Source organism: Stenella coeruleoalba, assembly GCF_951394435.1.
Source record: "Stenella coeruleoalba genome assembly, chromosome: 7".
In the NCBI taxonomy this organism is placed as follows: Eukaryota; Metazoa; Chordata; class Mammalia; order Artiodactyla; family Delphinidae; genus Stenella; species Stenella coeruleoalba.
The window spans coordinates 65,725,732-65,752,861 of NC_137153.1; the positions used below are offsets into that span (position 1 = coordinate 65,725,732).

General features: G+C 43.2%; 1 long non-coding RNA gene across 1 annotated transcript in view; it reads right to left on the minus strand.

Annotated features, from left to right (window-relative positions):
- Window positions 1-27,130, minus strand: part of LOC307189451 — a 332,883-nt gene that overhangs the window by 214,751 nt on the left and 91,002 nt on the right. The window contains exon 3 of the long non-coding RNA XR_013829192.1: window positions 20,765-20,865. This is a non-coding gene — a long non-coding RNA (uncharacterized lncRNA). The remainder of the gene's footprint in view (window positions 1-20,764; window positions 20,866-27,130) is intronic.

The following is a 27,130-nucleotide window of genomic DNA, read 5'->3' on the forward strand; positions in this document are numbered from 1 at the left end:
AGTGCATAAAAGGAAAAATATTTGCCAGAAACGCCACAAGAGGGGCTAAGGGGAAAGTGAGTTATAATCATGCAGTTGATTCTTTTTCCCTTTTTTTTCTCCTGGGAGGAGAGTTCTTTTTCCTGGCCCCTGATACAATGACACCACAGTAGACAGATGTATATTTTTAGAAGAGCTGTATTATTGTTGCCCTAGGACATGGGCTGCTTTTAATCATCCAAGTCATGCCTAGGTGATGGGCCTAACACAATAGGGAGGCAACGACTAGACAAATAGGCCATTTCCTGAAATGTGCAGGAACATAAACAGGGAGATTATCCAAAATTCCATCACTGTGTACAATACTTATCTTCTTGAGTCAGGAATGAGGGAACATCCACATTGTATTTCCCACTGAACTGATCCTTTGTTTCCCTCCCTCCACCCCTTTCAAAATCTAAATTAGAGTGATTTCCTCCCTCAATGAAATCAGAGCCATTCATCTCGGTATATCTAGATATGAGGGATGACGTGGGAGAGGAAAGGAAGGGTGAGAAAATTCATGTTGAATCCTCATAAGCTGACTCACAGAGTAAGCAGGTAAAACCAAGCTGAGGGTGAAAGGAGGAAGCATCCGTTTCACCCTCTCCTGACTCAGAGCTGAAGCTCATTTTTCGGATCATGCAAGCGTGACCGCTAAGAGCCAAGTGTAACCCTCACTCTTCTTAAAGACCTTTACCTTCCGCCTTTTATGGGAAGTCGTGGTCAGGGGAGATGAGGGTGGAGCCACCAAAGCTGATTTAAAGGAGCAGGAGAGGTCTGATCAGAGAGTCACCGCCCAGAATGGTGGCACGCTGCTTTAATAGCCACGAGACTGTGGCGTCGTGGCAGCCAACACAAAGCACCCCCAACATAGCCTCTCGGTATCTCCAGATAGGGCCAGTGGGGAAAAGGAAGGGAAAGGAGGAATTTTATAGCTTGCCAGTGCAATCTGGGATTTCCAAAAAGTTTAAGACTAAAATTAACCCACTCTGAAATCAACAATAATTTCATAGGCACACAGTCTCCAGCTAGGGTTCCAAATACTCATTTGCTGAGTACTGAGCTTGCATTGCCCTGTGGGAACAGTATTAGTCACTGTGGTTAGTATCGGGCTCAGGCTCAAGAGGCAGGACCAGCAGCAAGACTCCACTGCTCTCTAACTGGGATGCTCCCTGCACCCACAGGACCAAGCCATGACGCACCAGCAACTCCACGGTCCCAGATACACAAAGGTGTCTTCCTGGAATCAGTTGTACTTGATGATGAGTCATTTTAAACGTAACTCGTAGATGAGTGTATGGAGTAGAAGGCTAAATCCACATGAACCTTTAAAATAAAACCCAGATGTGCACAGAAACTGTTAAAAGCAGTTAACCCTGTGACTACTTTATATAAATTTGCATTGTTTGAGTTGCTTTTTTCCAACAAGCATGTCTACAAATATTTGGGAAAAAATACTCTTTTAAATCAATAAAGCATAGAGTCCTTAAGAAATCTCTCACTGAGGGCTTCCCTGGTGGCGCAGTGGTTGAGAGTCCGCCTGCCGATGCAGGGGACGCAGGTTCGTGCCCCGGTCCGGGAAGATCCCACATGCCGTGGAGCGGCTGCGCCCCGTGAGTCATGGCCGCTGAGCCTGCGTGTCCGGAGCCTGTTGCTCTGCAACAGGAGAGGCCACAACAGTGAGAGGCCCACGTATCGCAAAAACAAAAAAAAAAGGAATCTCTCACTGGGCGAATTCAGGCTGTGTCCCCAGACACAGCTGATTCACCAATGCTCCTCCATCAGAGGCCTCTCCATGGACAAGCCTGAGAAACACAGAGATTCAAATATCCCTGGGCTGAACCTGAAACTCAGAACACCTGCATTCAAGGCCCAGCTTCACCACGACACCATGCGATACAAAGGTAAGCTAAGGATGTTCCTCATCTGTAAAATGGGGATGGTAGTATTAGCATACAGTGTTGTTACTGAAGTCAGATAAAGTACTCTACACAAAAGCATTCCAAAACCACAGTTCTGTACAATATGGGATACTTTGTGACTCCAGGCACTTTATGGATTAAGAACTTCCTGGGTTAACCTGTGAACCTAAGCATTATTTGTAGCATGGTTTCCATGCAGGGCACACTATGTTAGAGTACCGGGGACCACATCTCCCTCTCCCTGTCTCTTCCCTCCTCCAGCCACTCTGCCTCCTTTCCCAGATAAGCTATGAGGGTGGCCAGCCATGGACAGAGGGAAGCCACATTATGAATAGCTTTCTTTTCCCCACTTCAGACCCAACAGCCACTGATAAACTTTTAGGATCAAAAAGAGAATATATTGTTTCAAAGGACACTTCTGACCCCCTAGGGCCCCACGATGAAGCCATTACTCCTTCAATTTAACACCTGCAATGGGCATTCATGTGTCACGTGTCTACAAGTCACTACACAAGAAGTTCTGAAGAAAACAGAAGCTAAAACAACAGAAATGGAAATCTTTTCCACTGAAGTGTGTCGATGCCCTGAGTCATGCCAGGGAATTCTCCACAGGCCACTCAGGTCTGCATCCCAGGATGAATGAAGACTGTACAGTCTTCCTGAAGGAGCTCAGCTTTGAGGATTGAGTTTTCAAAGTGCACAAGTAAGGGCACTCTGCAGTGAGCATACAAGAGGAAAAAGAAGTGGTAAAAGTAAACAACCCCCAAACTAAAAAGAAAATAGTTGTTTCTGTCTCAAGGAAAGCTTTTTCGAAAACTGGAGGCTAGAGCCTTTGAAGGGGTCTATTGTAAAGGATGGGAATGTCGCCAGTGTATCTGGTTCAAACCCGCCATTAGGAAGGGCTGGGTGCAGATAATCTCCCCTTAGGCCAAAGAAAATCACAGAGCCTTTTAATTTTTTGGCTTTTAATCCTCAGACGGGTTGTAGGCTAATTGAAAAATGCTTGGACGAGAGCATCTAGAAGCAAAGGGATCAATGTCATAGCTGTTAAATTCATTCAAAAGAGAGTAAAGACACTACTTCCTGACCACATCTGCACATGGCCACAGACACAGCCCTTCTGTCAAATGAACACTCCTGGATTAGGTACCTGCTACGTGTGAAACACGGGGAAGGTGCTCTGGGAACCGAAATGAGACTAGATAACCCCTGAGATCTGCCTGCTCACTATCTATTGCGAAAGCAAATCCCTACAGAAATAGCTTTGCAGAAGGAAGTCTATGCTAAGCATTATCAAACCATGCTATGGAAATATAGAGGAGACAGACATTCATTCCGAGAGAAGATCTGAGAGAGCAACTTGAAGGATACCTATTTTAAGATGATAAAATGAAAGGTTAACATATGTTGATGGAATTGCAGAGGTTAGTAATTTGGTAACTAAAACAGTATAATTGGTCAGAATGCCCAATCACAAAGAAAAAAGAAAAGAGAAGGGAAGAAGGAGGGAAGAAAATAAATCAACAAAACATGCTTGCACCAATTATTTGCATCATCCTTACTTTTCAAGGATTGCCCTAGTTTCCCTTATGTTACTAGTTAATTTAGACAGAGGGAGTTTATTTGATGCTGTTGGTTGCCTCTCCAACATTTTTCCTTCAGGTGGCCTTGAGCTTTAAGACAGGCCGGCCCCATCCAGGGGTGGATTCTGATTGGTGCAGCCTTCCATAGTAGCCTCAGCCCTCCTCCTGCCAGTGGTTTGTTCAGGAATGAGCATGTGAAACAATTCTGGCCAGTCCCACTGCAGGGCTTGAAGTCTCCTTAATTTTCAAAAGGGAACCAAGGAAGAGACCATTTTTTTCCTCTCTCTCTGGATACTGTCTGGTCTGGATGTGGTACCTGGAGCTGCTGGCAGAGTGGGGAACAGTAGGAGGCTGACTCGTAATGATTGCACCACTGAACTAACCAGCCCTGGAATCCCTGCCGCTTCACTTCATGCTGTGTGAGAAAATACATGTCCTCACTGCTTCAGTCAGCTGCTTCACATTTCTGTTGCTTGTACTGAGGGAATCCTAATACAAGGCATACGAGGAGGTACCATATCTTTGCTCTGCTCTGGCTGGGAAATAGGCACAGACGTGGACACTTTGGAGACGGATCATTGTCATCGGGTTTTGCATGAGATAATGCAGTAAAGCCTTCCTATAAAACTCACTGAGGCTCATATCTGGTTCTGATCAGAGTCCCCTATGCTCCTCTCCACAGGCTCTCCACGTAGTTTATCTGCTGGGTCAGGGCTCTGGTGGGCTCTCACACTGGATTCAGCTCGTCCTGAGATTAGACAGGAAGAGCCACCACGCGGGAGAAGTTAGAGGACAAAGTGGGTTTGGAGGTGTGAGAATTATCACACAGGCTGAAAAAAGAAGACATGGTGCCCAAAGCACTAACCTTTCCCAGCAATGCCTCCTCCCTACATATGGCATGTAAACACCCAGCATATCTTAAACTCCTCCAGCACTTCCTATTTCCAAAGCACTTGGAAAGATTATTTCCCATATATTTGATCCTTAAGAAAACATCATGAAGTAGGTAGAACAGGTATCTCTACCTCCATTTAATAGATATGCAAACTAAAAGGTAAGCTTTGAAAAGCTACACAGTTGATATTGATGGGCCCCAGACTTCGGCTTTCACTCCCTAAAATGACCAGGAACCTAAGAATATAAATATGAATATACTTAAATACACATATTTATATGATTAAATATGAACATATTATTTTATAAATATACTTATTATTAATAAATTATATCTATTTGAATACAAATCACAGAGGATTCAAGCCATGGGGAGCTCTTACATGATAATAGGAAGGATAATATTAGGGTAGATACATTAAAACAAAATGTGAGAGATGTAAAAAAAAATTTTTAGGGTAATTTTGAGGAAAGAGTTTTACTCTCAGATCTTCTGATTTGCAATGCAAGGAATTTTTACCATGCCATACTCAATAAACTTTTTTTGGGGGGGGGCATCGAAGATGGAGGCAGTACCCCTTGGGCTGAGTCTTAAAAGGAGAAGTAGAAGTGAGACAGGGAAGCTGAGAGGCAGGGAGGAAACCCCAGGCCGAGAGAACACTCTATGCTACCAAGACTAAAGAGGCATTAATCAGCTTGGTGCAGGGGAACTTCAAGTGGCTTCATGTCGCTGGAGCACTAGATGCAGCAAATGCCAAGGACAAAGCACAAAAGAAAAGCACAACAAAAACCACCATCTGCCAAAGCTTCCTGCCCTCCATGGAGGTCTCTGAAAGCCAGGCTGAGGAGCTTGGGTTTTCTGTGGTCTTCAAACTTTTCCTACTCATATAACACGTAAAATAACTGAAAAACTATGTGCCTAATGTTTACAACCTACTTTGAATTGCACTGAAAAAAAAACAAAATGGATTGATGAATGCATAGAAGGATGGCCAAATATGTGGTAAGGCAAATATATTAAAAGGTTTATAGAATCTAAGTGGAACACATATGGGTATTCACTGTATAATTCTTTACCTTCTTTATATATTTAAATTTTTTCAAAATAAAAATGTTAGGAGAGAAAAAACTATGTTACTCCTTACAGATATTTAATTTTTTTTCTATCATAGATTTACCTTTTTTTTTTTTTACATAAAAGAACATAGAAAATGTTAAACATTTTATAAAATGAAATTAGATGAGAATTGGTTGTTATGAAGCAAATATTGTATTTTATGATTTGATAGATTTTAAACACCCTGTTGATAAAGCACACTGAATCTGAGAGAAATCATGTAAAATAGTCATCTTTGGTTTTTTACAATTATCTTGAAAAATGTGACAGTCTCCGAAGCATTCCAGTTACATTCAAAAGAATTGGCATCATTAACCTTTTACTGTTTGGGCTGTTCTGAATTTAGACCAACCCAATACCAGCCAAATCCAAGCTCCACTCTTAACAGAGAAATGTATAAGATGGGATAAATAGGGAGCTCAATGGGATCAAGGCGTAGGGATTAATCATTAAAGCAAGTTTCTCTAAAAACCAATATTTCAATTTATCCCATTGTTTGATATACAGAGGTTTTTATATCCGAGGGTAATGCCACCAAAATAAGATTTAGGATGGTTGAAAAGCCAAACTTTCTTTTGTAAGAGGTAGATGAATCTTGTGATTGCAGGCTCATTTGGATATTAAAGGCCTGGAAATTGATTTCTTAAAATTTACTCACACACATGCCAAGGGACTCACTCCTCGGCAAGTCTTTGCGTAGCCCAGTTTGGAGACTATTCTCTAAGTGAGAAGTCATCACCTGTAAGATGTTCTGAGAAAGGACAGGATCAGTTTTAGCCCTTGACCCTGGAAGACAGATTTATGGGGCTCCAGAGTGGATGGCTCAGGGATACTACCTAGGAAGCTACTGCAGTCCTCTGGATGTGAAACAGGAGAGAGATTTTACAGCAGGAACTGGGGAAAGAATTTGAGAAATACTTTGAAGAGGCAATACTCAGCTGCATTGATGACTGCCCAGATGCAGGGAGAAAAGGAAAGAGAAAGTCAAGAGTGACCATTTGACACATAATGGTAAGGAATAAATATACTCAATAGAAATTTAACACGTGTGCAGCCTTCTGAGGATAACACATTACATTATAAACATTTCTGCAACATTTGATTTTAGCTTTTTTCAGTTATATTAAAATGTGACTGTTCAACCTAAATACAGTCCCTCAGTGCTATGGCCTCCCCATTTCCATCTCAAGGGACCACACATCCAAGAGCTGACTGGGTCACGGGGGTGCCTGCTTGGTCCCAAGCTGCAGTCAGGGCAATTGAAAGAATGTGGAATGAGGGTTAGTGAGAGCAGAGTCTAGGTCCAACTCTGTCTCTACTCCCTCCTGTGTGACTTCAGACAAATCGCTTAACCTCTCTGACCTTTGTTTATAACATGTGGAAAGCAGAAGACATCAACAAGGTAATCTGCAAAGTCCCTTGCCTCCCTAATCTTATTATAAGGATCGAAAATCTGTTGACTCTGGACAGGCCAACTACATCAGAGTAGAGAGAGTTAAGTTGAGTGAAGAACTTGACAGGTCATGAAGATGAATTAGCTGCAGGGAGAGTCAGTAGGTGTGAACTGCTACAGGCTTGGGGGCTTTCTGCAGCACCTGGAGGAAGACGGTGCTAATGATACTATGGGGACAAAATCGCTGATAGTTATTAAGCAGCAGGCAATGGAAAACCCAAATTTACACTAATGTAATCTGAATCGGTGCCAATATCAGCCTGATGAAGGTCCTCGGCGGGTGGGTGACAGCACTCTGAGAAGCCGAAAATGACAGCTAATGATAAGCACGAATTCAAACTAATATATGCATTTCTCATTTTTTCTTTAAAAAAAGACCCCACTCTATTAGCAAGTGCTTCTTCCCAGCTAAAGGAAAGTGTTAATTATTTCCAATCCTCTACAAACAGACGGGCCCATCTTCTTATTAAGCAAGTGAAAGAAAGACAGAGCATTGGTACAGGTCTTTCACATTCTCTACCTGAGCTCACGTTCTGACCCCGAGGGAGTTACTGAGACAGAGCAAATGGAAGGCTGGTTATGAAATGGGAGGGAAACGTAGGCACAGAGCCAGTAAACTGAGGCTGGGATCCCAGACACCCGAAGAACAGTTCAACTAGGATTGTCCCTCTTGGTAAAGAATCCATGAACCCGGAGTACAATAGCCAGATAGACCAACGCCCTGACTCTACTGGGGGCAGCACTCTCACTTTTTCAAGACCTGTGATCTCAGTTTAGCAAAGTTCTGTGCTCTCCAACCTTAGCAGTTGTGTTTCCAACCAGAACGCACGTGACTTTGCTTGGGAAACAGACAAGAACTAGATTTCTCTAAGTGAATTTTGCTTTTATTATTCCCATTTCCCCCACCTAGAGCCCTTGGGGCCAGTATGGACACCATTCCTCACACCCCACGTTCCACTGTCTACCTAGAATGTTTCCTCCTTCCAGCCCAAGACCCCCTGACTAAACCAAGTCCGTCCTTCAAATCTCACTTTTTCTTTGACACCACCAGGACTGGTTTCATTTCTAAGCTCCTTTTATTCCTATAGACCATGATTAGTAATCCAGACCTTGATTTTCCCAATTTTTTTCATTCTTAACCAAACAATTTCAAAACTGTTTACATTCTCATAGCTGAGGGACGTCTGCTACCCTTTTTTTAACCTCCTGTAATCAATTCAAAGGACAGTTTGAGGGTCTTGTGGACACTCTGTAACACCTGATTGGCTGATGGAGGATGTCTCAGCCACCTGTTTCCCAGGATTCAGAAGTGCAGGACGTCCCTCCCATCCTCCCCATGTGTAAGTAGCCCCAGAAACCGAAGTAACTTTCCCCAGCATCCAGGTATCCTGCCACCATGCCTGGCACTGCCCTAGCGTGGTCCTCCCCTCCCAGCTTCTTACAACTCACAAAGTCTCTCAGAGGCTCCTCCTGTGACAGCGTGGGGGGGAGGTGGAATGTCATGGAGGAAGAAGAGGAAAGAGATGGTGACTGAGACTAAGGAGACTAAGACATCTGCCCACTGTGGAATGAGAAAGCGTGAGTCCTGCAGGGTGGTAACAGCCTGCAAGGCAGCCGGAAATGTGCCTGTGCATTAAGGCATACCTTGACAAGAGGAGAGATCACAGTTTGAACACTACAAAAATGGAAAAGTAGAAGAGATCAAACCTCAAGCATCAGGAATTGAAGCATAGTCACACCAGAAAACCCAGGAACTAGAACATGCCTAATCCTCGGTCATCTCTAGTGAAGCCACTTTAAAGGCACCACAGTTGGGCTTCCCTGGTGGCGCAGTGGTTGAGAGTCCGCCTGCCGATTCAGGGGACACGGGTTCGTGCCCCGGTCTGGGAGGATCCCACATGCCGTGGAGTGGCTGGGCCCGTGAGCCATGGCCGCTGAGCCCGCGCGTCCGGAGCCTGTGCTCCGCAACGGGAGAGGCCGTAACAGTGAGAGGCCCGTGTACCGCAAAAAAAATTTTTTTAATTTAAAAAAAAATTTTAAAAAAAAGCACCACAGTATGATAGAGTGGGGGGCGGGTGAGGAAAATTTCCCAGAACTTTATGTCATTCAGTGAGGTCATCTAAAAATGTGCGCTCTTCAGTGATTAAATACGCAGACACAATCTTGCATCAGCAATGTCTCCGAAGTATGTGTGGGGAAAAGAACACAGCCCATCTATTATAACAGATACTCTCCTGGATATGATGATGCACAGCATGTAAAGCTGGGTACTCATATAACTCATAACAACATAGTGGCCAACACGTATATGAAGCCAACCTCAACCATCTATGTAGCTACCATGTACCAGAAACTGTTGTAAGTCATTTACAAATATTAACTCTCACACCAACCCTATTATTATCCCCACTTTACAGATGAGGAATCTTAAGACACAAGCAAATTAAATCTCCTTCCTAAGGTCACCCAGCTGCTAAACGGTGGAACTGAGATTTGAACCCAGTGTGTCTGGCTCTTCAGTCCTTGGTCTTATCTGTTTTCTTCCCCATCCCTATGTGGTTTTGTCTTTTTAAGCTGGAGAGATGACAAGCAATAGCCGGGGTTCATCTACTTCCCCCCAACCAATACCTTCCATCCAGAGCCTCGTTCCCTGATCTTCCCAGCCTGGAACTCCTTAAGCAGCCCTACTGTCCACCCTCAGAAAGCAAAATCTGAACAAAGATACATTTACAGGTTTATTGGTATAGTGCATAAAAATGATCTAGAACATTCTTACCAACTCTCTCTCTCTCCCTGTGTCTCTTTTTCTAACCCATCGTTACTGCTGCTAGAGGTTCTCTTACTGACAATGAGAGAACACATTGCTCCTTCCTTCTTCTTGGTCACCAGCTGGCATGGCTCTCCCTCCCCACGCCTCCCCCCTACCCAGGGGCACATCCTATGAGCAGTGCCTCTCTCCGTGGACCTGCTGCCTGGACTGCCACAGTCTCTCAGCAACTCAGAAAAGCAAAGATCCCCTTCCTGGCTGACACCTCGCAAACTCAGTATCTGCTTGTTGATCTGCTGACCACGCAAAAGTAAGTGAAAATTTCAAAGTTTTCCAGAACTCCCTCGATTTCAAATGCTTTGTCACGTATACAAATTGGGAGATGTATAATTATACATGTACAACATATAAATATTTATATACATGTATATATTACTATACATGCATAATATATAATTATATAATGTATAATACCTATTAATTTTCCTAAATAGATAGTATGAAAATACCATTTTTCCTAACGTTTGATAATCAACAGAAGAATCCTCCGAGACTCTGGGAGTTTCAGGAGGGCAATGGCTTCACTTCACCACTGAGAATTTTCTGGACTTCCACAAACTGACAGCTTCCTTCACTCTTCCTTTCCCATCTTTTCCTCCTCATATTCACAATCCTCCTTCCTTCCATCCTTCCTCCCTCCCTCCCCCCAACTAGAGGCAGCCAGAGCTGACTGGTGTCCTCCTGGGTTACTCTCCCTCACCTTACATACTGCCTCACTTCAGCTGCAAAAATAGCCACTGAGTCTATGTCATCTACTCCGTTTAAACATGAAATAGACTCTATTGGATTGGGGGTAAAAATATGCTTTTGAAGAAGGAGTCAGTGGAGGCCCATATTTACAGGACATTTATTGCTGCCGCTTTATGGAGAAAATTAGTCTTTTATGCTTTCGGTAATGATTCCCCAGGCCCTCTTTTCACGCGGCATGCTCGTACATTCCTTGTTTTTACAGCAGGGCAAAAATGTGCTAAAGCATGTTCTTCCTCACCAGCATCATCTGGTAGAGGATGGAGAGTCGTCCTGGGAAGAAGACAGTGTGCTCATCAGGGCCAAAATCCAGCAGGCCACTGGGCCCTCTCTGTACACTTCTTCCAGGGGTGGGGGAAGTGCTGTGTAACTGAGGGACACATCTGGAGAGCACACACTTCTTAGAAAAATAGCTGGCTCTTTAAAGAAGAGAAGCCCAGCATCGGACAGGGAAAGCCTGCTCTGGCTCTCTGGGACTTTGCTAAAGTTGAATGATGCTGGCCAGATGCTGTTTGAAGAGGGTCCCCTCAAGCAGGGCATCTGACCTCAGTATATCCTGTCCCCAAATGAGTTAGAAATAACTGCTTCAAAACCTGGAGAAGGCTCTACAGATTGTGTTGCCCTCCTAGGATGTGCTTTGCAGGACCAGAGGACTTCCTGGTTCCATGCCCAGTGGCCTGCGGCTCCCTTTCCACCTGGTTCAGCACTACTGCCAGGGCAACTTCTACCACCTCTCCCTGACTTAGTCATTTTAGATTCCCCAAAACATGACTCAAAGACACCAGCAAGGGAAAATAAAAACAAGGTTGCTTCATGCTTAAAAGCAAGTTAATTCCCATTTACTGAAAAGCAGGAGGCTACTGAATTCTTATTATGTCAACCTGTGCTTTCAGGCTAATATACTTAATACTAATGCCACAAATGTGGCAGGTGGTGTTGCCTAAGAATCAGCTCATTTCAGAGAACATTCTAATCGTGCAGCAGTCTCACTAAACTGTAGATTTGGATTCAGAGGGTCTGAGGTGAGATGAATGTTTCTGCATTTCCAACAAGCTCCCCGGAGCACCCCGGGATCCTAGTGCAGGAGTCCCACTTTGAGTAGGGTTGTCTTAGGTCAAGTACTTTGCCTTTGGAGTTAGACAGATTCAACCTTGAATTCAGTTACTTACTACCCTCAGGATACTAGGTAAATTCTTTAAGTTCTGAGCCTGTTTTTTCTCATGAAAAGTAAAGGAAATTGCAATACTTGTTCACCCTTCTTCCCGTAGGTGATGTACATTTCAGATGAAAAGATACATGAAGGAGCTCTGGAAGCTCTAAAATGCTTATACAAAAATGTTAGTTACTACTATTGACTCCTTTCAACAATACTATTTTATATTCTGAGTTACTCCCTGATTTTGCCTAGTGACAGAAAGAAAGGCCTTTTGCAACATATTGCAGAGACAGCATAGATGATGAAGTTCCAAAAGGCTGTTTTGCTTCCATTGCCCCCTCAAAGGCCAGTGATAGGACAGGCTGAGACAAATCACCTGTCCTGTTTTTAGAGAATTCTGGGGGAGGGAGAGTCTACTACATTTCTTTGTAGGCTGTTTAACCTCAAGTAGAAGGAAGCATTTCTTGGTTAACTACTAGGTCTACATGATCCCTATAACTGGTTGATTAATAAAGTCATCCGTTGTGTCTTGACTTGGTAAACATCATGGTAGGTAGACGGGTTGCATTTTTTCTAATCTCATTTGATACATGCTGTTCAATTAAATAGAAAAAGCATGGGCTTTAGGGTCACATATATCAAGTTTAAATCTAGAGCCTACAGCTTATAATTGCGTTGACCCTAAACAAATTGCTTGACCTGAGTCTCAATTTGCTCATTTGTAAAATGGGACTAAATGTTCACATCACCTAGTATTATGGGGAGTACTTGAAGAAATAATATGTAAAGTTCCTGAATCATAAAATATGGTCAGTATATATTAGATTTCTCCCCTTTGCTCTGATTCTGTACCAGAAGACAAAGAGCAAATTTTCGCCTTATAAATGTATTAAAAATTAGCCAAAGTATAAAATACTTTCTATGTACCTAAAACTTCAGTAAGCACCTTAAAGGGATTTTCTCATCTTATCCTCACACAGGCCTTTCACTATTATTATTCCCACGTTAGAGATGGGAAATCTGCGTGGTAGAGAAGTATCTTAGTCCACCCCCACAGCTGGTGGCAATGCCAGGATATAACATCTGGAGGAAGCTAACTCTAAGACCCTTACCTTTACTTATGCACCGCTGACTCCTATCCTCCCCCTGAAACTAACCCTTCCCAGGGAGGCAGCTCACAACTCACTGTCAGCCTTCTCCTCCTCCCCCTCTCAGGACAGCTCTTATGTTACTGTCTGGCATGCGAGCTGGTGCAAAAGACATTATATTTTGGAATTGATCCCACAGAGTGCTGTCTGCCATTAGTACAGCTTTGTGAAAGACCCACAGGCCAAGGGACATTGCCACAGGGAAAACAAAATGACAGATCTGGAAAGCAGGGAAATGACAGTATATCAATATCACCTTGCATCCCTCCATAAACATTGCATTAAATATATACATACGTATATATACACACACACGTACATATATATCTTGTGTGTGTGCTTTTTTTTTTTTTTTTTTGCGGTACGCGGGCCTCTCACTGTCGTGGCCTCTCCTGTTGCGGAGCACAGGCTCAGCGGCCATGGCTCATGGGCCTAGCCGCTCCGCGGCATGTGAGATCTTCCCAGACCGGGAAACGAACCCGTGTCCCCTGCATCGGTAGGCGGACTCTCAACCACTGCACCACCAGGGAAGCCCTGTGTGTGTGCTTTTTAACTGAATAGATGAAAGACCAAATTGAAGGAAAACTTTTAACTACAGTCATCCCTCAGTATCTGTGGGAGACTGGCTCCAGGAGCCCACACGAATACCAAAATCTGTGGATGCTCAATTCCCACATATAAAATGTCGAAGTACAGTGAATTCAGTCAGCCCTCCGAATCCCTGGGTTCCACATCTAAGGATTCAACCAACTATGGATCGAACACTAGTAGGAACTTTTGATCAGCCCATTGGTTGAATCTGCGGATGCAAAACCTGCAGATACAGAAAGTGGACTGTACAGTTCTTAAAACACAATGACTAGTCTCAGGCCATCTTTTTTTATATAAATTTATTTTATTTAGTTTTCTATTTTTGGCTGCATTGGGTCTTCGTTGCTGTGCGCGGGCTTTCTCTGGTTATGGCGAGTAGGGGCTATGTTTTGTTGCGGTGCCTGGGCTTCTCATTGCAGTGGCTTCTCTTCTTGTGGAGCACGGGCTCTAGGTGCCCTAGGGGATTTGTGTTTAAACAATACATCTCAGAACTCTTTAGATCTTCCTTCTTCCTACAAGGACGACTTCACCCTAACTTTTCTCAAGTGACATTTAAGAAGAAGAAAGGTGAAAGTTTTTAACAAAGGTAAATTTTTACCATGATATGGATGGAGAAACCACTGGAGATAATAGAGTAATTTGATATCATGGAGGTCTCAAAACTATGTGAGAAGCAGCTCAGGGACTGGTGGCCAGGTCCCCAGACTCAGAATTCCAATTTTTGACTGACTGATGAGTTGGCGGATTGACTGTTTACACTAACATTTACTGAGAGTTGACCATGCATCATGTACTGAATTAAGCACTTAACATCTTCTACTTAATTTAATCTTTCATAAATGTTATGAGCTAAGGGTTGTTATTATCCCAATTTACAGATGAGGAAACCAAATGTCAGAGCAATTAGGTACTTGCTCAAGGTATAGCTAATAAGATCGCCTAGCTCTGACTGAGTCTGAAGGTTTAGCTTTTAGCCACTCTCTGACAACAGCCCTTAGACTTTCTATTTTTTACTTTCCTCTCTTTTCTTACGCTTATATAAGACTATAACACTCACATATGCATGCATGCATGTATAAACACACACCCCCAGATAATAGTCACAGTCACTGATTCAGGCTCAAAATAACACATGGTGTTTTTAATTTCACTCTCACCCCTGTCCTGTTCCTAGAAGTGGTATATGATTACTTTCTACTACCCCCCTCAACTCCAGGAATGCACCAACAGAGAAACATGAGTTGAATCAAGGGGTTGCTTAAACAAATTCTAAGATTGTTACTTTTGTGACTTTGACACATCGAAGCTAAATCCTGTACAACCCATTTAAAGCCAACACAGACCCCCCCCCCACCTCACTTATCCCTATGTTATCCCTGCTTCCCTTCTTCATTTGCCCCCCTCTGTACTATGACTCACTGTGCTATAAAAATGCTAGTCTGGGACTTGAGAAGACCTGAAGTGAAGTCCTGGTCCTACTATCATGATGCCATCTGTACATGTGAGCAGTTCACTCACACTTTCTGGATCTCTGTCTTCATCTCTAAAAGGGAGAGATAAATTCCAGACTAGCTTATAGCAAAGGATGGTACCTAAAATGTAGTGAAACAGAAGATATGGATACGCTCTGAAAAGTCTAAGGGTTGTACAATAATAAGCTACCTAGGATTTATTAAGCCCTTATTATGTGCCAAGTACTACACTAAGACATTGGAATCAAATTTCTTATTTAATCCTCCCAAAGTCACTGTGAGGCAGAAAGCACTACAGGCAAGGAAGCTGAAGGCCAGAGCATTCAAGTACATTTCCCAGGACCACACAGCTAGAAAACTAGAATGCAAGTCTATGTTCCTTATACTGCATGGTACTTCTTTCAGGAATGTCTACTTCAATCCCGAAAAAAAAACAAAAAAAGAAGAAAGGAAGGGACTGTGGGAGTGTGTCTCCATTTCTACTGCTTTGCGTTTGTCCTAAAGTAAGGCTAGTTCGTGTAGAGGTTAGGGGCGGGGCTTGCAGTACACAGTGGTTCTCAATCCTCCATGCCCATTGGAAGCACCTGGAGAGCTTTAAATAACACAGACAACTGGGTGCCCCCTGAGAGGTTCTAATTTGATTGGTTTAGGGAGACTCCTGGGCATCAAGCTTTTTAAAAGCTCCCAGGCGACTTCAATGTGCAACCAGAATGGTAAACCACTGCCCAACACCATCAAAGCCCTACAAAGAAAGAAGTTCCCCACGTGCTCAGATCTGGGCTCTGAATGTTCCCTTCCCAAGTGGGAAGCAAGGGGGAGGGTGGGGTGGGAGAAGGGAGAAGTGGCTGAGAATTGATGGAATCCAATATTCACTGCTGCATTCTGAATGGCAACTTTCCTGGCAGATACATTACCAATCATGTCCCAGCCATAAAACATAGAGCTCTCATTTCCTCAGCAGCCTTATATACTCTGAGTGCTTTTCGGCATTATTAACCTGCATGATCAAAATAGATAGGGAGGCTGAAAGCCAGGGAAAACCTCTCTACATCTTCTGAATTGCAAAGCCACACAGGGAGAAAGAAGTCAGCCTGTGTGCAAGCATTCTTGCTTGAATCAGATGAACCCAGAGCCTGGACAAGTTCACTTGGTGTACATAATAGGTTCAGTAGGGTTGTGGATTTAGAGAAATAAATGTATCACAATTAGACTCATGGCCATTAGTACAACAGCATGCGTATTTGAACAGTGTTCCACATAAATGAGGCTGTCTCAACTTCTCTTAGGCACATTTCTATGCAAACACTAGGATATGTAGAGGAAACATGGCTCATTCATTCAGGGCTGCCCAGCATCTAAGCTCCCCTTCTATTTGGGCAAATCACAGAATTGACAGGAGACACATTTCACTTCCTGTTGGGGAAGTCAAAGAAAGACAGACAGTCCCTCTTTCCTCCCAGGAGGCTAGAGTGTGACCATGTGACTTGGCATAGCCAATCAGCTGCCCCCACCCCATGCTCCCACACATCTTTAAAAGAAAAGAGTGCGATCAGTCAGAGATTTTTTATGTTGGCTGTAGTAGATTAGAGGATCTAGAAGCAGGGAAGCAATCCAGCAGCATGATGAATGTCCACTGACTGTGGTACCAGCAGCATTGGAGAGCCCCTAGCTGACAAACAGGATCCCACCCCCCAGCCATGACCATACCTCAGCCACACCTTGATCACTACCTGACCTGTTCCAACCTTCCTAGATTCCATGAGCTCCCACATGCCTTCCAAGAAATTCTTCTTTTCCTTAATTTAACCACAGTGGGCTTTGGCTATTTCCAACCAAGAACTCTATTGGTACAGGGTAACATAAGGGGATCTAATTACTGCTCCTTTAACTACTGGTTATCCAGAAGTTACCCACATGACCCTAAACCCTACAGATGTTTATAACATGGCAATGTCTAACTACAAACCCTTCTCTAGCTCTTAATCCCTCACTTGCAAAATTCAACTCTATGCAATTAAATTCTGTATTCTTTTCCCCCATTGTGAGAATTTTGGATACAGCACACGTCAGTGGTGAGTCATGTTAAGTGATGATTTAAGGATTAAGGGTTAATTTCCTTGTGTGAAGAATGGGAATAAAAATAGCGTTCAGCCTCACTCAGAGGTCGTAAGAGGGGCTAAGTTAAGTAGCATGAAGCAGGCTGCTGAAGTACCAAAATCTAGTATTCCATTTCTGACTGATCATCCTAAACCCTGTATCTATCACGTTCGGTCTTTGAGTGCAGTACTCAAGTGTACCACATCCAAAATTATCTCTAAACATTTTTGTCTGACATCTTTTCTGCGGGTGGGGAAATAAAGTGTTTTGATCTGAAAGATCTTTTCTTGGTAACTGAATTGAGGGTGGGATAGGAAAAGAAATCCAAACCTCATTCTTCAGCCTTCTGCTGTACCATATAAGTGTGTCAAGCTGCATTTCAGATTAGGAGTCCATGGGAAAGATGATCATAGATCAGCCAAGGTGCTAACATAAATGTCACCAAAGGGACCAAATAGGGAGGATGCAAAATCACCTAAACTAGTAAGTTTCAAGTTAAAGACCATCTACTTCCTGTCCACAGTCCCTGATGATCTCTCCCAGACTCCTTACTGTCTCTACTCATCATCCACATGTAACAAATGGCTCCTGACTTGAAATACAGTACAGTTGAAAAAAACGTAGGGTTTGTAATCCAATAGACCTAGGTTTGAAGACTGCTTCTACTGCTGTGAGCACTATAATGACCTTGAGCAAATTCCTTAACCCTCTCCAAGTCTTAGTTTCTTCTTCCGTAAAATGTATACATAAAATTATATAGAGTGCCTAGCACAGTGCTTGACATATAGTTAGTGAAAATGGTTGACCTCATCTAGATAGGGTAATTGAAGAGGCTTGAGGAATAACGACATGTATTCATTTATTCAAGACACATTTATTTTCTGTTCACCATGTGTAAGATTTTTACAGATAGATATAGATATACAAAGATAGATACACACACACACTTACGTACACACACACACACATATGCACACACAAAGATAAATAAAATCTAGAATCTGACCTCAGAAAACAGCTGATGACTGAAACACTGGCTAGAGTTTATAATCAACAGAAATATATCTGATACAAGTCCTGCTTTTCCCCATCTCCTCAGAAAAAAATCTCTATACAAGTCCCCACCCCCCCCCCAAAAGAAAACACCCAAATCCTCTCCTAAAGATCCAATAATGGCTATTTTTCTACTTGCACTACAAGATTCAGCCTAATAATCCCCTTCTCTATATTATGTCTTCTTATACACCCCCTCCCTACCCCCAGGCAGGAGTATGCTACTAATGTTTAACAACTGGCTCTCTGCAGGAGGAAAAGCCCCAATTTGCAGTGTTTGCCAATTTATGTAGGGTGAATACTCCCACCATGGCTGACTTTAAGCTACCAACATGACATCACTGAACACAGTTTGGAAGAGATATGCATAGTCAGTTCTACAAGCTGAAGAGCTGGTGGCAATACACCACAGTGGTCCCATGTAAAATCAACCTTTCTTTTCATTGTGCCCTGTTACACTTGGCCCTGCTCTACCTAATGTAGTCATCTGTTTCTATGTCTGTCCCACTTGATTCCAATAAACTGTAAGCTCCTTGATGGCAGAAACTTTACCAGTACTTTATTGTTAACAGCTCCAGCACTTGACACACTCCCTGGCCCAGAGTAGGTCCTCAGTGAATGCTTTTTGAGTGAGTGATGTCACAGGAAGCTTTCTATCCCCTTTGGCACTCCTGCCCTCTTTGAGAGATAATAAACTGGTCTTATTAAGTTCACGAGGCTTGTCCTCGAATTCCTAAACTCCTCTCTAGTTTCCCAGTGTCCTTCCTCTCTCTTCCCCTTTCCCATCACGAAGTACCACCAAGAAAAATTCTAGTAGCAGTCATTTACACCTCAAAATGAATTAAATGTCTTGTTTTCACAAGAGTGCCATGGCTTAGCTCTCCCTGGGCAATGATTCGTTGACCTTAATTAAGGTAATTTCAATGACAGCAAGCAGGAGTAAAAATTCGAAGGCAGCCACTTACCTTGTATGTATGTGGAAACAGCTTTACAGAAATCTCTCTCATGAAAATGACATTTCAGTATTTACAAATATTCTCAGGCAGCAAAAGCTTGTGACACTTCAAAATCCACTGTGTTTTAACCTAAACTAAGGCACATTGACCATTCACTAAATTCACCTGTCCATCCTGAAACACACAAGCCCGGGAAGTCATCAATTCAACAGACTCCCTTTTTTTTTTTTAAAGGCTTGATATCTACCAGCTCCACAAGGGTCTCGAAACTCCTGTTTTAACCATCTCATCCCAAAACCAAACTGCCCTCAAGCATGTATCATTTCATGTAAGAACTGTGTCCCTGGCAAACGATAAAAATCAAATCAGATATTAAGTGCTGAGAGACATCATTTTTAAAGGAACCCTGGTAATAATAATAACAACAAAGATGATGAACATTCCAACTGCTTACTATGTGCCAGTCACTAAGCAAACTGCTTTATGTAAATTTATTCCTTGACCACCTTCCACAGAGGAAACCACTGATGATATAAAAAATCACTACTTAAATTTCTCTGTAACTTTGAGTTTTTTTTCATTTTGGACTTTCCTCAAGTAATGCTGTCATTTCAGAGCTCTGGTGCAGGTAGACTGCGAGCACGCAAGCTTTTGTGTATTTATGGAAGATATATTTGCACACTCTGCTCTTCAACTAGCAAGAGCCGGGCCAAGCCCTAGGAAGCATTAATTTAAGGCATGACATGAAATCATATCCACATGACTGGATTATCTCATAGGCAATCACATTTGTTTCCGTATTTATTTAATTAAAAGCACAACTATATTTATAATGGCAGCCTGTGCCTTCTAAGATCCATAGCCTTATTTCCTTCTGGAAGCACTCACTGAAGAAGAAATTTAAGTACTTGTCCTCAGAGTCAAATATATCCTATTTTCATTAGAGGTTCCTGAGCACATAGACATTCACCATAACCTTATTGATAATTGCACTTGATTAACCACAAACTAAACTGGAAGGAGGGCTGAACGCTTTTTATTAATTAACATAGTCAAGTCAAGGAAAACAGCCTACACGAGGGATAACTTGTATAAAAATAATTGACTCATTAATCTTAACCATATGAACATGTACGCATTAGCAAGGTCAGTTGCCAGAAAGGATTCAAACCGGAATAGCACATTCACGCAAGTATGATTTTGCAGTTATTTCATTTGGACTAGCGTGGAATTCCTTAGAACAGTGAAGGTTTTCAGAGGGACACAGTTACACACAAGGCAAAAGTTTCATAATGGCAGTCTGGGCTTCACGTTTTCAAGTTGTCAGAGCATTGTGGGGGAAAGCCACATTCCGATTTTTATTCCAGCACATAGGTAGCATTTGCACCCCAAAAGCAATCCCCTGGGCGCTTGCTTCCTCATGCTGTGATGCTGTACATATAACCACCAAGTACACCTCAATAGCAGCACAAGTGTGCATGCCAGGGGCTGTGAGCCAGACAGACGTTGCATCCTGGAGACTATAACTGGTCGGGAAGGGGATTCTCTGGGTATGGGAGCACTTCAGCCTGAAAAGCAGTTATTTAAAATAATAACCGAAGGAAGTACTTCCTCACCCAGCAGGTGGTAAACATGTGGAACATGTTACTCCCAAAGAGTTGAACAAGCCAAGAAATGTAAATAGGTTCAAGAAGGGTTTGAAAAATCGCGGATGCCCAATCTCTTACCGGTCGTTGAAGGGAGGTTCGAGGTGTCTGGATGCATTCCCAACTTTTGAAGTTGCAGAGGCAGCTGCCACACTCCTTTACAAAACAACCCTGACTCCAGCCTGTTCAAAGGAAATATGTGGTGGAGTGAGCCAATAGATTAACCCAATGTGGCATGTTCTGAGGAGCCCATAGACAGAGGTATCAGAGAATCTGGGCTCTTGCCCTGGCCTGGCTTAAGAACTGTGCGATGGCAGAAAAGTCTTGAAACCTCCATGAACCCATCTGTGAAATAAGCTTGATGATATCCCTCCTCCCGATGTCACAACAAAACAACAGTGTTATTTTGAGAATCGAATGAGAAAATGCTTTCTAAACTGTAAAGTGCTGTGCACACCTAAAGGTAGCACTTTTTATAATCCAAATAATCCTGTATGCTTCCTGGGCAAATCCTAGGAGTGCCACATCCAAAAGAAACAAAAATCAATCCTGAAAAAAAGCGTAGATGATTACAACATAACTAATGGCTAAAGGATTCTCTTTTCCTCTCCATAGTCCCACAATCTACTCATCACCAGAGCTCCTCCAAATCTGCTCTCTCCATCTCCACCAGGCTCCAGACTGCCTCGCCCTGTCCCTGTCCAAACTCTCTTTTTGAGCTTTATTTGGAAAACCAGTTTGGGTTCTCTTCCCATCACCCATTATCCTCATCAGCAAAACAAAATCCGGGGTCTGAACAAATTAACAGAAGTGTATCATACCTGAGAATATTTATGTTAATTTTTTGCCCCTCAAAATTATTTCCAGCCTTAGAATGAAGTGATATATTATAAATGTTCAGTGTTTCATGTGAGAGGCGTGTCCTTCAGGATTATGTTTAAAAGGCAAACGTCCCAAATCCACAAACACTCTCAAGTGCCTGTTGGTCTGTAGACACTGCAGTAATGGCAGGGGCTGGGGAAATCCATGTCGCCTTAGAAAGGCTGCAGTCCCTGGGGATCACCTAAGCCGACACTACCATGTCAGTGAGGTCACATTCGACCTCACTATCATGTCTGTGCCCCTACCATGACTTGCTAGCGTGAAGCTGTTTATCCAGCTACTCTGACCTTCCTCTGATCACACTGTAGTGAGTATTCTAATTCAGTGGCTTTGGACTAAAAAGAGTCAGTGTTTGAGTCTTAGTTCTGCCACTTAAAAGCTGTGGGACCTTGGACAAGTCACTTATCCTCCATGGACTACTGCTTTCTTGTCTATCAAGCAGAGATTTAAAACATACATACCTCCCATTGGGACTAAACGACATAATGCGTGTAAAGCGCACGAATGCTGAGCCTGGCATACATTAAGTACACAATAAATGACAAATGTGACTCTCACAGATCCTCTGAGGTTCACATAGATCTATAGGTGCCACAGAACGTGCAAGTATGATGCATGAAAACACCAGCTGCTACCACTTGGCATAGCGTCAGCTCCATTCACACAGGAGATAACTAACTACCCAGCGAACAATCAAATAGTGGACTCATTCTCCCAGCGTTCCACCTCAGCTGGCTGTTCAAGATACTAGAAAACTGCTTTTGCTCCAGAGGAGACCATACCCTGCATGTTCCCCTGGAGTCACTGTGGCAGGTGGCGTTTGAATTGTCTTCCACAAACCGTTGTTCCCTTCAAGGATCATTGCTTGTCTAAGCCACGTATTATTTCCTTAATATTCTGGCATGGTCTCCCTCTGATTGCTACAGGCCCCCCTGTAAGCAGATCACTCTGGGCCTATTAAATACTGTATTTGCTTAACAGCCAAAGAGTCGCTGTGTAAACATGCTGTGAAAAGGGATATTTTCAATGAGCAGCGTTAGAGGTCAGTGCTTAGAGAGTCTCATTATTTTGAGAGAAGCCCATGACTCTCTCGCCCACATCCCTCACATTCCAGGGAGGGTGGAAAGATGTCGCCACAGATACCCACCAGGGGATCCTTTTACCCAAACCACACAACACTTAGGTCTTGCAGAAACTAAGTTTTTGCCTTCATTATCTGAGTAACTCAGGAATTATCATTTACTTTTCTCCAAGAGAAAAATAATTATTCTCATTGTAGCCAGTATTGTAAAATGTCTCATGAAACCAAAGACCATTTTTCTTACAGGAGCAATCAGATGGCGTGTAAGGAAACAGCAGGGGAGTGGGGATTAATTTCAGTATCTCACAGCCATTTATATTGATTTTTCCCAAGTTTGTACAAAAGAAAAGATTTCCCAGCTGAGCTGAGATCAAAAGTGGTGCATTTAACAGGATCCTGAGGATCCAGAAAGCCATCTTGTTTAAATACCTTTAAGAATATACACTATGATTCTTTAAACCTTCTGTCTACAAGAGGGCAAACAGTTTATCCAGGGAGGTGGGATGTAAGGGAAGCTTTCTAAAAAGCAACACTAGGAAGCCCTGTAAGACATTTCAGGGAATCAATGTACAATTGCTACAACTAACGAGTCAGGCACTTCCTGTTTCTCTCCTCCCTTTGCTGCAAGCTTCACAGCCACCAGGAAGGAAGTGGGAGACCTACTCCACAAGGCACAGGGTGAACGCGGAGCACTAGGCCTCATGGGGGCGGAGGGGGGGGTGGGCTGCAACCTAAACTCATGGAGAGCAGTTCCATTTTGAGAGGTTGGATTATCAAAGAAGACAATTTCAGAGTGCTGCCAGGATAACAATGAAAATGGTTTAAAGAAGTTTATTAATCTTAACACTTGCAGCTGGAACATCAGAAAACCTCATGATGCCTTAATCAAGAAATAGCATCAACATCAAAGGATCACAGGGGAAATGGGGAAGAAGATATGACAGATCTAAGTGGTTAAACTTCCACAAGCATTCAGTAACTCTGTACCACACGTAAGACACTGTATTAGGTACTTGGAGGTAGAAGAATACAAAGGGCAAGACGGCATTAAGACCTGTAACAAAAAGAGTGCAAGTGGAGAGAGGACAGCTATGAGGGTGGAAGCAATTGAGACCTACGTAACAGACTCGTTAACAAATTTGTTAACAGAGGTATAAAAAGTCTTGGTGGACTACTGGAAGATATCACAGAGGGGGATGAAACTCAAGTTGGGTTTTGAAGGAAGATCAGGAAGAAAGGGAAAATGGCAGAGGTGGTTGTGTAGTTTCTATACTGGTTGCCTGGGTAGATAGTGATGCCATTGACCAGGATGAAGCAACATAGGGGAGCAACTCTGGGAGGCAAGGAAGTTCAACCTGAGTTCCCTCATTTCATCCATATGATGATATCCAAGAGATATTTGGAAAATCAGGTCTAGATATTGAGAAACTTGGTTTGCACTCTTTCTCAGATGCTGTGTGTGTGTATAGACCAGTAATACAATGTGCAGATTTGTTGGCCGGGCCCACATAATGCAGGTGACTTCCACACTTTTGCTTCTTGCAGGCCAAGCCTTGTACAGCCACAGCCTTCACTCACTATCCTCTGATTTAACGTGGGGAAATTTCACATAAAAGACCATGTCTAGGGACTTCCCTGGTGGCACAGTAGTTAAGAATCCACCTGCCAATGCACGGGACACGGGTTCGAGCCCTAGTCCGGGAAGATCCCACATGCCGCGGAGCAACTAAGCCCGTGCGCCACAACTACTGAGCCTGCACTCTAGAGCCTGAGAGCCACAGCTACTGAGCTCACATGCCCCAACTACTGAAGCCCATATGCCTAGAGCCCGTGCTCAACAACAAGGGAAGCCACCACAATGAGAACCCCACACATCGCAATGAAGAGTAGCCCCCATGTGCCACAACTAGAGAAAGCCCGCACGCAGCAACGAAGACCCAAAGCAGCCAAAAATAAATAAATAAATTTATTATTATTTTTTAAAAAAGACCATGTCTGCCATTCCAGAATTGTGACAGGAAAAACTATCAAGATAATTTTTTTATTGTATTGGCTTCTCTAATAGGCTTGAAAAAAACTGAGAAGGTAATTCCACCCCCACTTCCTAAAAGGCCAACCTGCTCTGAGTCTGTCATCTAAGTCTTGAGAGAGCAGGGGGCTTTTGCCATGATTTTAGTGGAGAGAGTCACTGTGAAGTCTTCTTAATGGCCTGTATTACAAGGAAGAAACCCCCAACACATGGGCAAGGGTTGAAGTTTTACAGCAACTTTGTGGAATAAAAACAATGAAGGTCCCTTCCAGGACTGAGGACCCTCCAGCAACCATAGCAATTCCTGGAGGGCTTCTATGAATCCAGTGAAAGATGGGAGGAGCCACCAAAGAGACCCAATTTTAGCAAGTGAGGATAAGTGCGAAACGTGAACATATTCTGTACATTATAAAATGCTATTCAAATAGAAGGCATTATTACTAAAATGCCCAATGCCTTCTCCCCATGAGAAACTGCTCTCAGGAAAGTTTCTTATTTCACACAAAGTGGATAGAAGCTAGTGCACAGACCCCTCAGCTTTTGTGTCTTATTAAAGAAATTTCTGGTATGAACGAACAGGTGAAAATGTGACTGGGTAAGTAAATGTCTGTGTGTGTGCACACGTACGTGGTAATGTGTAAAGGACAGTTGGTGAATCCACTGTGAGTCTCACTGATTGACAGCATAATAGTGAAGCTAGTCATGGAGGAACACACAGGCACAGAAACAGGCAGGACCTGCTGTGTTCAAGCTCAAGTTACTATGCAGTCTCCACTTATTATTTCACAATAACATGACATACATAGACCCGGAACAACAGCAACTACTACAGGTAGACTATGTGTGTGTACACATATATTCATATATTATAAAAATTACATAATTATTTAATATAATAATTTTTTCCATTCTGTTTCAGGTCTTCTGATAAGGGTCTTGAAATTCTTATCCTAAATTCATTTGATTGTAAGTGGGCAGGGTGTGGTTGTGGGGGATGAATGTGTGTGTGTGTGTGTGTGTGTGTGCGCGCGCGTGCACGTGCACACACGTGTGAGTGAGACAGAGAGATCCGTGTCAGTGTTTCCCTAATGGCTCTACTGTTTCACATTCTTCATTTTGCCTTTAGGATACTATGTGAATTGTAGGTGGTACTTCTGCTTTCAAAGTCCTTTTCCTGCTGGTTCTATTTTCATAGGGAGATTGATGGAGAGGGTCCTTCGATAGTTATGGGCTTCCTACAAACACATAGTATCCTAAAAGGAAAATGAGGAACCTGAAATGTACAGCTGTTACGGAAGTATAGAACACAAATCTCTCTCTCTTACACACAAACACACACACTCATCCCCCCACCCCTACCCACTTACAATCAAAGTGGATTTAGGACAAGAACTCCAGGACCCTTATCAGAAGACCTGAAACAAAATGGAAAAAGTAGGTCACCCTACTGCTTGCAGCACTCCCCGGAGAGCTCCGTGCCTTCCAACAGCAAGCATGTCTGCTTCTATTTCTGCTCTTCCTTCAGGAGGCCCCTCAGGGCTTGGCTGCTCTGTTCCAAGAGTACCCAACCCAGGGCGCTCTGGCAACTTGCTCCAGTTTCTATATTAGACTCAGCAATTGTGTATTGATAGGCTTTCTCCCAAATCCATTTTCCATCATTAAGAGCCTGATATTGGCAGCGAGAAGAATCTCCCACCCTGGTTCCCTCTCCCTGCCAAGACCCATCCATTCAGTATTTACACTGAAACAGACAAGAGAAATGATTACAAAATTTGCAAACTTTAGGATGAGTTAGGTATCCATATAGGGAAAAGGGCATTAACCTTTTCTTTTCGTACAACCTCATCTTGAGTTTGAGAAAGCTTCCTCTGAGTTTGGGGCCTTACAATAAAGCCAAACAACTGTTCCTGTCTCTCTAAAGAAAGACATCCTACCTTAAGGACAAAATAAAACACACCTCTTGGCTAAAGAGGGATCATTTACCTTCATACAGGAATATCTGATCTCATACGTTATTCTGCACTTAAGGCTTTGTTCAAGTCTAATTTTATACCAGTCAGCCTGCCTGTCCATCAACAGTGTGTGGGCGTGGGGAGGTTGTGGGGGGAGGGGGGTTGCGAAGCTTGGCTCAGAGGCTAGCCTGGACAGGGACAGGCAAAGGATGACAGCAAAACAGATAATGGAACAGACTGCCAGGCTGAAAGAAAGGGAGCCCTTGGCAGGAGAAGAGGGGGAAACCCTGTGGCTGAGACCAGGCAGCCACCTTCCGACAAACTGTCCAGGGAACCAGCCACACGTGGAGTAAAGGGCGGCTTTTAAGGGGCCCAGCAGCTGATTTCAAGTTTAAATATTCACTGAACAAACAGTCATAGGAAAGGACTTCAGGGTCACAGTAAGCCAAAAAGATCAACCTATCTTCCCTTCCTTCCTTCCTTCCTTCCTTCCTTCCTCTTCG